At 31.5% G+C, this 12,468-nt stretch overlaps 1 pseudogene; it reads left to right on the top strand.

Annotated features, from left to right (window-relative positions):
* The first annotated feature begins 556 nt into the window (after nt 1-556).
* Nucleotides 557-5,188, top strand: LOC140855229 (uncharacterized; annotated as a pseudogene).
* The last annotated feature ends 7,280 nt before the right edge of the window (nt 5,189-12,468 follow it).

Below are 12,468 nucleotides of genomic sequence, written 5' to 3'. Positions count from 1 at the left end.
GCTCTGCCCCCGGCCCCCCAACTGTCCACCCCTAGCCCGCTGGCCGTCACGTCTCCGGCACCATCCCTGACCCTCCGGCCATCCATGCCACCCCCTGCACTGGCCCACCTCCAAGCGACTAGCCCACCTACCCTCCCCCCTGAGCCCTGGTAGCCGTCTGCGGGAACACAACCACCCCATCCTCCAACCTCCGACCACCCACAGGCTGTTCGCAGGAACACCCCCCCTCCCCCTACTCCCCATCCTCCATGCCCCAACTGTTGGCTCCTAGTCCCCCATCCTCCATCCCCCAGTCCGTCAACACTGCCCCCTACCCCATGCGGCGCCCCTCCGCCCCACCCTGCTCGCATAGGGTGTCGAGCCCGCTCTGCTCGCACCCCCCCACCCCACATGACATCCCTCCACCCCACCCCTTTGGTCCGTGCCTGTCACCACCACCCCCAACCCCGCCAAATAGCCCCCCTCCCTCTCCTTCCTCCCCGCCTAGGCACCCATCCCCCCGCTCCTCCCTTTCCCATGGAGCCAACAAAAAAGGGTTCACCTTTGAAAGTCGTCGATGGCGATGGCGGCAGCGGTGGCAGTGGCAGTGGTGCCGACAGAGAGGAAGCCCGAGAGGAGGGGCTCGCTCACCGACCGATGGAAGTTTGGGAGGGGGGAGTGGGTTTCGTGGGAGGGAGAGGGTTTCACGGGAACTAAGAGAGGTAGACTGAAGTGGCCTGAGGGGGATCTTTAATAAATTTTTAGCGACACAAAATTATTTTCATCACTAAAAATAATTATTAGCAATACATATTCTGTTTCTATCACTAATAATTCCCACAAAATTTTCTTCCTTCTAAAAATAATTAACCAAAAAATTTTTTAAAAAATAATTTGCAACGAACATAAGAATTTCCATCGCTAATAAGTGTTATTAGCGATGCAATAATTTTTTTCATCGCTAATAATTTTGGCCAAAAAATATTTTTTTTCTTCTAAAAATTTTTCACTCTAAAATAATTTAACCAAAAAAATTTAAAAAAAATAATTTATGATGAAAATATAAATTTACATCGCTAATAATTTTATTAGCAATGTACCTCTATTTTCCATCACTAATAATTTTTGTAAAAAAAAAAATTTTCCTCTAAAAATTTTTTGCCTAAACAAATTTAACCAAAAAAATTTTCATAAAAAAATAAATTATGATGAAAATACAAATCTCCGTCGCTAATTATTTTATTAGCAATGCAAAATATGTTTCCATCGCTAATAATTCTCGATAAAAAAAAAATTCCCTCTAAAAATTCCCAAAAAATTTTTTTCAAAAATTTTCAAAAACCTTTTTCCAAAAATTTTCAAAAACTTTTTCAAAAATTTTCAATTTTTTTTTCAAAAGTTTTCATTGCTAAGAATTCTCAAAAATTATTTTTCTCTAAAATAAATTTTATCCAAAAATAAATTTTTCATCGTAAATAAATTTTTGTTTAATGCATGGAATGTGTGCATGTCGTTCGATGCTTTGCATGCGTATGGGCTCGCATGGCATGCGATGGATAGGCTTAGTTGCATGCCACCTATATTATGATTATTAATGGGGACGATGAAAACTCTGATGTGATGCAGAGAGTAAAAAAATTTCAATAGTTTTCGAGCCGGTCGATGCAAAGCGATATGCATGTCGTTCGATGCAATGCGAGATGCATGCTATTCGATGGTCACGATCCTCGAGGTGAAAATGAACTGGGTTGACCCATGACCCAATCCGAATCAATCCGATTAAATCAATCTAAAACTTTTCATCGCAAATAATTGGGTATTAGCGATGGAAATGTAGCATCCATCAACGATTCATCCCCCTCAGCTCAGCTATTGACGCACTCAAATTGGTATTTTTTTCTTTTCCAGTAAGTTTGACGGTCTAAAAATTCTTAACATTTGGGAGTTAGTACAAAAAGAGAAGGATAGGAGATGAACGGGATGAGTAGAAGAAGTTTGGAGAGTTGAAAATCTGGGCTTTGTGGCTGGTTGAAGAGAATGTTAGTCAATAGAGAAAAAAAATTGACTGAGAAAGAGAAGCAGGGCAAAAATTGACAGAAAAAAAATTATGTCGCAAATAATCTATCATTTATTTTTGAAAATTTTTGATTTTTCATCGATTATTTGTGATGAAAAGTAGGTTTACGTTGCAAATATATAATTATTTACGTTGGAAACATATTTGTCATTGCAAATAATCTGTTTTCATTTTTTTAAATTTTTGATTTTTTGTTGATTATTTGTGACAAAAATTGTATGTCATAAATATATAATTATTTACAATGCAGATCTATTTTTGGTCATAAATATTCAATTATTTTCAATAAAATATTTGCATCACAAATAATATGCCATTTTTTTAAATTTTTTTTTGATTTTTCATCTATTATTTGCAACGAAAGGAGGTTGTACATCACAAATATACAATTATTTATGATAGAAACTTATTTCATCGCAAATAGTCTGCTATTTATTTTTTAAAATTTTTTGATTTTTTATTATTTATTTATGATAGAAATATTTTATCAAAAATAATTTAATATTTATGATGAAAAATATATTTCTATCATAAATATTTATTATTTGTAACAAAAAAAAATTATCGTAAATAATCTATCATTTATTTTTTTAAAATTTTTGATGTTTCATCAATTCTTTGTGATGAAAATTATACATCATAAATATATAATTATTTATGATGTAAATATATTGTAGGTCAAAAATATTTAATTATTTTTTATGAAAAATTTTTATCATAAATAATTTATCATTTATTTTTTTAAAATTTTTGATTTTTTATCAATTATTTATGATGAAAAGTAGGTTTATGTTGTAAATATATAATTATTTATGATAAAAATATATTTTTTATCATTAACAATCTATCATTTTTTTTAAATTTTTAATTTTTCATCGATTATTTATAATAAAAATTTTAATCATAAATATATAATTATTTAGGATGAAAAATATATTTTCATCATAAATACTTCTTGATTTATGATGACAAATTTTTATCGCAAATAATCTATCATTTATTTTTTTTATTTTTGATTTTTTATCAATTATTTGTGATAAAAATTTTATGTCACAAATATATACTTATTTATGACATAAATATATTTTTCATCATTGATGTTCAATTATTTTTGATAAAAATTTTTTATCATAAATAATCTATCATTTATTTTTTAAAAATTTTAGATTTTTTATCAATTATGTGTGATAAAAATTATTCATCATAATTAAATATTTATAATAAAAATAATTTTTCATCAGAAATAATCAATTATTTGTGATGAAAAATAGTTTGCATCATAAATAATATATTATTTATGATGGAAATATTATTTCTTTGTGAATACATGTATTTGTAATGAAAATATTTTCGTAGCAAATAATTATATCACAAAAATTCTATTTTATTGTAGTGAGATTTTATATTTGTGAAGAATGATCATCAGCGTATGATCATTGATTATGCATATAAAGGATGTGGATGGTGCATTCATGCTTCTCGCCTTGGGAATCAAGATAGATTTGTAATTAAATTAATGAACAATGAATATATATGCTGAGTAAGGTTGTAAGTTCAATCTCATCCTAAGGCTTTGAAGCATTGGGTTTCAAATATTGTGAAGAAAAAAAATTCAAGATATGCCTTTGTATAGGCCAAGTGATATTGTAAAAGATATTCATCATAAATTTGATGTGAAATTACCATATCATCAAGCTTAGCGTGGGAAAGATGTTGCTAGCAAGGAGCTCTATAGTTAGAGGTCACTATCTTATGAACGAATATGATGGCATCATGATGCCATTCTTGAGACCAATCCCAAGTAGCATAGTGGGGTATGAAACCCTCGAAGATCAATTCAAACATCTATTCATTTCATTTAAAGTCTCAATCAATGGTTTCATAAAAGATTGTAGATCTCTAATTTTCATGGATGCAACATTTATTAAGCATAAGGATGGAGGAGTTTACTTGGTACTGTAGGCAAAGATACAAATGATGATATGCTCTCTATAATATGTTGTTATTGATATAGAAAATGATGACAATTGAGACTAATTTTGTTAGATTTTTAAAGGAGCCTTAGAGTCTTGTGTCAACTATCATAGACAATAATTCATAATTATGATAGATATCATGGGCTTATGAAAGCAGTGCCGAAATACTTTACGGAGAACTACCACTCCTACTGCAACCGTCGTGTTAAAGATAATTTTAAAAATCAGGTGTGCAGCATCTTTTTCTGAATTTTTAAGTTGCATCTTTAAAATACTTAGGTATATTAATATATAAGTGTTGTATACGTTATCCTTTCATTGTTTTACATGCAGGTGCTTACCACTATCGTGCAGTTGAAAAGAAGAGATTAATTGATTTATTAAATATTACTTTATATACTCCAAGGTTGAATATTTTTCAAAAATTAATGAGCAAATTTATAGCAGAAGTCTCAAGTGCAACTTTATAATGCATGCAAAGTCGGAGTATTGGGCAAATTTAATCTTTTTTGACCTACGTTGGGATATCATAACATCTAATATGGCTGAGTATTTTAATAGTTAGATCTTGGAGGCTCGATATCTTCCTATTTCTTAGATGGTTAATCATATAAGACTCCAAATTATGCAATTGATGCATGATAGATGTACTCGAGGTTACAGCATCTAAACCCATCTTTGCCTCGATCCTAAAAGAGTGTTACAAAGAAATGTAGAAGAGAGTCGGATGTTATCCATCTTTACATCAAACATCATGATTTATGACGTAAAAGACACAAAGTATTCATGTAAGGTTAACCTACAAGAATGCACTTGCTCTTATGGTGAATGGCAAATCTTTCGAATGCCATTTAAGCATGCATGTACATGCATTGAGAAGGCCGGTAGATCATTATATTACTTTATTGATAATTATTTTCAGACTAAAATATATAGAATAGTATATATAGAATTTATCAATCTAATTTCTGATATTGAGGTGACCCAAAGTACCTCAGATGAGATACATATTTTACCGCCTGTCATGAAGACTCATCCTAGCAAACCTAAGAAGAAGAGAAGTGCTTCATAGATGGATTTGTCGAGAAATATGAAATATAAGCGATGTGGGAATGAAGGACACAATAGAAGGACTTGTAATAAGGCTATTGAGTAACATTTAGGATTGTAGTTATTTTGTAAGAAGTAGAATGGCTGGATGTTACGAAAGTGCAATTTGTTATGAACATGTAAAATCTAAAAATATCTATCTTTTTCAATTATTCAATTGCTTTTCACTTGAACTTATATTCTTTGTTCTTATTCTAAATTTTGTATTTTATCTTACTAAATTCTGAATCAAACAACGACAGCAGAAGAATCCAGATTAATGAAACTATTGAATTTGATATACTATTAATATTAATGCTATCTATTGGCATGCTCTAATATCTCAGGGTATGATTTGGGTCTGAACTCTTTTTGGAGCTTCATAGTTTTCTTACGATGTCTTCTCGTGCTCGATGTTGGATTGTAGGCTTACATTGGATTGATTTGCATGTTACTCAGTTAAATTAGCTATTATACATAGTTAAATAAATATGATATATAATTAAATTATCACTATATATAATTAAATAAATATGATACACAATTAAATTATCACTGTGTATAATTAAATTAATATGGTATACATTTGAATTATTATTGTATACAGTTAAATAAATATAGTATATTATTAATTTGCTATTGTATATAGTTATATATATATATATATTGTACATGATAAAATTATCATTGTACATAGTTAATTTACCACTAGGCACAATTAAATTAATATAGTACACAGTTAAATTATTATTATACATAGTAAAATTAATATGGTATATAGTTAATTTATCACTGTATTAAATAAATATGGTACATAGTTAATTTATTATTATATACAGTTATATATATATGGTACATAGTTAAATTATCATGGCACACAGCTAAATTAACATATTACATAGTTAACTAAATATGATATACAATTAATTTGCTATTATACATAGTTATATATATATAGTACATAATTAAATTGCCACCACACACAATTAAATTAATATAGTATATACTTAATTTGCTATTGTATATAGTTATATATACATGGTACACGACTACATTGTCACTGTACATGGTTAAATTAATATGGTATATAACTAAATTATCATTGTATACAGTTAAGTTAATATAGTATATACTTAATTTGCCACTATATACAATTAAATAAATATGATACATGGTTGAAGTATATATATCATGTCATGTAGTTGATGTATCATGCCATGCAGTTGAAGTATCATTGAAACCTACTTATATTTTGAAAATTAAAATCAAGATCGTGAGACACAATTGACGTATTATGGCACGTAATTAAAGTATCGCTGAAACTTACGCACTTACATTTTCAAAACTGAAACCAAGATCATGGTCCATAGTTGACATTTCATGGCATGCATTTAAATTACCATAGCATATAGTTAAGTTAATATGGTACATAATTACTAAATATGGTATACAGTTAATTTACTACTTTACACAGTTATCTATATATGATACATAGTTAAATTACTACTACATAAAATTAAATTAATATAATATATAGTTAATTTGTCATTGTATATAATTAAATTAATATGGTACACAGTTAATTTGTCACTACATACAGTTAATTTGCCATTGCATAGTTAAATTAACTGGTATATAGTTAATTTATCACTATACATGGTTAAATAAATATAGTATATAGTTAAATTATCATTGTATATAGTTAAATTTATATGGTACATAGTTAAATTACCATTGCACACAACTAAACTTGTATCATGGCATGCAGTTGAAGTATCATGGCATATAGTTGAAGTATCACGGTACTATTTTTTTCTATTTCTTTTTCTCTTGCTTATATTTGTTCTTATATCTAACCTTTTATTGGCCATGTGGGGAGCCTCCTCTTGTATATTTCAAAAAATGAGAATGATGGTGTTTTTGCTCAACTAGTCGTCATTAAATAAACATTATTAAATAAATGAGGGTCATCACCATCATAATTGTTTAATCTATCTTATAGATTTGAATCATTTTTTATCCACTCATGAATGAGATCATCATTTAACATATATTATCGAGCAGATTATGAGCAAAGATATGTTAATTGAATTTTCATCAATATTAAAAAAATTTTTTGATGTGCTAAGATATGGGCATTGAAATTAGCATTGCATTAAGATGGATGTTGAGAAGTGCATCCAAGTATCTAATTTTGCAAGAGGATAAAAGAAGAATAAGGGAATACATGGAAAAATATTTTGTTTCACTGAAAAATATTTTATCAGGGATCTAATTTTTCATGCTATATGGCTAAACTTGTATCATGGCATGCATTTGAAGTATCATGGCATGCAATTGAAATATCGTAGCACACAGTCGAAGTATCATGGTATGTAGCCGAAGTTTCGTGACAGTAGTTGAAGTATCATGGCACATAGTTGAAGTATCGCGGCATGCAGTTGAAGTATCATGGCTAAATATCTAGAGTGACATAAGAATGCACAATCACTAGAATATCTTGTTTTGTGGTCAAACATACCTAGTTTACTTCTCTACTTCTGATCTTTTGTAGAAAATAAGAGAAGGCATCATTTACAAATCTGTTATTCTAACAATCAAATATGATTCAGAAGATCAAATTGAAAATAAAACACATGTAAGTAAAAACCATGTAGATAAAATCCTATGTCACCTAGACAGCATCAAAGTTTGCACTTCCAAACTTCTAAACAAAACAACATGCTGGCAGTCAACTCAGTCAGTGACTATGTATAACTCAACTAAGCCTCAATCACAAACTAGCTGAGGTCCACTACATGAAGCCTTTTCCTCCATTCTATTCAGTTTAGGCAAACAGTCAGTATATATGAATCAGAATTACTTACTGAACAAGCAGTTTAGCTTATGCTGTTATAACTACTTATTGAAAATTAAAATAAATGACTAAACTTGAAAGAAATTATTGCAGAAAAATATACAAGATAAATTTAGCTTCTCAACATTGAAATCAAATGTCTGTGATTTAAGCATCCATTATAGGATCAAAAAAGGTAAACTAAGTAGATGAAATATCACCTGAAACTGTCGAATCAATATATGATATCAATTGCTTATATGATATCAGTATTATTTTGCTTATATGATATCAATTGCTTCTTTAATGTTGCATAGGCTGATGAGAGAGCTATTTTGAAGCATTTTAACTAGCTAGAAAGGAACGCTGATGCATTAAAAGAAGGTGCTTGCGAATACAGAATAAACTTAAATAGGTAGAAGCTAAAGTTTCATCTCAAAAGGATGATGCCTTCGGCACCACCGGCACCAACATAATTATATTCCACATACACAGTGAATATAATATTAATCTGCTGTACATTCGAACAAGCCACATTGTAGAAAAATTTTGGATGGTATTAAAAATAATATATGCATCATATCAGTACAAGATCAAAATTTACAATTGATATAAACTATCAAGATTATTTACACAACCATCTTGTTTTAATCTTTTGTACTTGACATCTTTTTCTCATATCAAGATCAAAATTTTTTATATATAGCAGAGTACCCATTAAACAAAATATTTCTCACAACCCAACTCTTATATGATGAGGCATCCTTAAAATCATCACGCAGTGGTCTCAATGTTGGATGTATGATCTGAAAAGCTAATTGTTGGCTGATACATTATATTAATTTCAGAACATATTTTTATACTTGATTTATTAAAATTAATAATATGAATAATTATTTCTATTCTAGAGTAATGTGTCCTAGAATCATTCAAGGAGTTGAAAATTTGAGACATATGTCGTTATAGATTAACTCTCGAATTACTTTTGATTGTTGAATCATTATGAAGATGGTGATTGATCTATCAAGATCGATGTACGGATCGCTTCTCTTTGAATAGATAGATCTTGAGTCTACAGTGTGGGGATACTAGAGCGAGAGTGCAGATGATTGTTAGAGAATAATGGTACTGAACATGATCAAGAACAAGAAGTCACTTGGATGTCTACTCACTCGTCAATGACTATCTCGATGCTGTAGTTATATGAGTAGTTTTTTGACCTACGGTGCCTCGGCTGCTCACAGTAGGGTTGCTGTAGTTTGACAATACATAAGCATGGTCCCTAGCCATTCGAGATCTTGTGGTATTCATTGGCTATAGTAGGTTTGCTGTAGGAGTAGGAGTACATTTATAGGGGATCTATCGGTCTTAGTAGTTGAGGAGTAGTCCTATGCAATCTAAGAGGCTGAGTCGTTAAGTCTGTGGTCACAGCAGCGTGATAATGAAAAAAATTTTTATGAGATTTACGATTGGACTCAAGCTAATTAAATCTTGCATATGACGGATGCTTAGGATTTGATGAGTTTTCATGATTTGCATCCTGTCGGAACTCTCGATAGAAGAAATTGATCACACGATAACTACACCTAAGGGTTTAGTTTTTTTTATTTTGCTGGATTGCCACTACATATTGTTAGGCATCACTGATAGACTGTGAGAACTCACTAAGATTATTTTTAGATCAACGATCCTTGTTGAGTTGAGTTGAAATTGATCCAACCCATCGAAAGGAGTTTAGATGATACTATAATGAAAATCATGATATGTCTCACTATCAGATAGAATAGAATCTGAGGGATCACACACAAAACGAGCTTGACCTGATCAATGGCTTGGATCATGATTAAATTATCAGATTGATGATTTGGATCAATTTGTAAAAGTTACAAATGTAGAAACTGCTAATTATTAGCATCAGGGACTTAATTACAAGTATTGCAATATAATTGGGCCTAATTGAATTATGAATCAAGTCTTAATTAATTTAAATCAAATTTAATTTAATTGAGCTTGACCTAATTTATGACTAATTGGGTTTAATTATCCAAGTTTGACTTGGATTATAATCCTGATTAAATCAGGATTGATAGCCTTTTCGAATTGGATTCGAATCAGACTCGAATTGGATTCAAATCAAATCTAAATTAAAATCTAATCAGATTAGGTACCTAAGCCCAAGGTTATTGGGATTCTCTCTCCTATTTGGTCAACCAAGAGGAGAGGAGGGGCTGAAATTGTTGCCCTTTCTCTCTTGGTGCATGTGGATGAGGAGAGGAGGCGCAACTTGGTGCCTCCTCTTCTGGTTTGACTTCTTCCTGATAAGGATCAACTTCAATTCAAATGTAACTTGAATTTGAATTGATCCTTATCAGGTTAGGGCATTGGAATAGATTGAAATGATGTTTGGGTGACATTAAAAGAGGCAGAGATGTGGGGCGTGCGAGAGATGAGATCTAGCTTGAGCTCCTTATCAGCTTCTTCCATCTCCATGCCAACTTCCTTCTTCTCCATGCCCTACCATCTCCTTCTGCTCAGATTAGATCAGAGTGAGAAAATTTAGAGAGAGAAGAAGAGAAGAAAAAAGATTTTCTTCTCTTTCAGGTATCCTAGTGAAGATCTCATCAGTTCAGCACGAAGAGTTTGTGCTGCAGCCTTCTTCTTCGAGATCTAAAAGAAGAAGTCCAAATCTAAATTTAGAAGTGAGGCCTGCAAGGTACTAGTACTCCAGTGGCTTCAGTGCTTCAATCAGATCATCTCAATGTGATATCAGTAAAGGTCGGACACTTTCGCGGCTCCAACAGAAACTTCGGACATCCACCAGATCCAATCCGAGTAAGATCAAAGGAAAGCAATTAATGTAATTGATCTTTCCTTCTGATTTTTGATTTTAGATCTAATGCATAGATTTATTTCAAGCATGTTAATAGATCCTTTGGTGATTTAGGATTAGATCCAAGCATGCCTAAGAGTAAAATTATTTTAATCTTACCTTTCCACTGCGTATGTTCATGAGATAAAAAATCTGTATGCTGAAATCACTTAAATCTGACACTCAAGCTACCTCATATGAGGATTTTTGAAAATATCAATAAATGCACTCTGCAATCTATAGTATCATAGCTCTACTGCTAGCAGTCGTGACTATCTCGAACTTGAGCTTCAGGGAGGTGGTATCCTACTCATTCAGACAACCCAAAATGCATGAATGTTGCCTATGCAACATGGTATGAAATATAATATATTAGTTATAGATGTTGTTACACATAAAAGCAACAAATATTTGCCAAACAATGTTATATAAATATTTATTTGCATCATCTAATACATTGAAGCTCCACATCAAGTTGTAACAGTCATACTACTGCTTCTTCAAATTTAAAAGTAAGAAGTACCAATGTCATCTTGTGTTCATTAAGATGAAAAGTACTTATAGTGCTCAAGATCCGATAACTAGATATCAACCATCCATTTTTGTATGCTTGGTTATGTTGAATCTATGATCTAATTGGTGATTTTAGAGGTCACATTAGTCACCCCTAAAAGGCATTGAAGCACAGTAGTCTACATAGAAAAAGAGAAGAGAAATATGAGTAACTCATAACATCTATTGTTAAAAATAAAATACATGTTTCTAATAAATTTTGCATCTATATCTCCCAATGCAAAAACAAAGCAGCATTTTTCACAGGCTCCCTATACTCTATATAGAATAGCTACATGATATGAAAGTGTACATTAATGAGTTGTACATAATAAAAAAAATCATTATGACCAAAAAAATAGAGGAAGGGAAATAGGTAAGCATAATTTTCATACATCACTCTGTAGTGGCCTATCATGAAGGAGTTGATCCAATGCATAATATGTGCAAAAAGGTTTAGATGTATCTTGGTCCTCCCAAATAGTCTCACTACATAAAATATGTAGGTATTAACAGAAGAACTCATGCTGAACAATGAGATATAGAAAAAATATTTTATTAACTTACTCAAAGTGATCTCCATCAATATAGAAATCAATTGATGCTTCAAGAAGTGATGGGAGTATACCTTTCTCCTTCCCGTGATAGGTGCATCTTCGTGCCAATCGTATTGATCTATCTGGCAGCACCGATGTTTCAATATCTATAACTATACTAGAATCTCGAATATGCTAAAAATAATGAAATATAAGAAATATTTTGAGTAAGTAAATTGAATGTTTAATGTATGTCATACAACCATACGATACAAAAACACAAAACATCACAGTAATTTAATAAGTATTACATAAAAAAAGTTCTAAAACTCTCTAAGAGGGATGAATCTTCTTGGTCCTTAACTAACTAGCGCAGCTCCATCAATGTAGTAGTGATAAGCTCCAAAAATGAAGATTGGTGAGCATTTGGATCACTCTCGCTAGTGAATAAGGCCGTAATCCCTTCGCCTATATTCTTCTCTTATTGTTTCTTCCTTGTATGTTTATAGATTTTAGGAAAGTATGATATGGTCTTTCCCTTCTTCATGTGCTTT

The sequence above is a fragment of the Elaeis guineensis genome, chromosome 2, assembly GCF_000442705.2.
Source record: "Elaeis guineensis isolate ETL-2024a chromosome 2, EG11, whole genome shotgun sequence".
Taxonomy (NCBI): domain Eukaryota; kingdom Viridiplantae; phylum Streptophyta; class Magnoliopsida; order Arecales; family Arecaceae; genus Elaeis; species Elaeis guineensis.
Note: the sequence above shows the minus strand (reverse complement) of the source record. Positions and strands in the feature narration are given on the sequence as shown.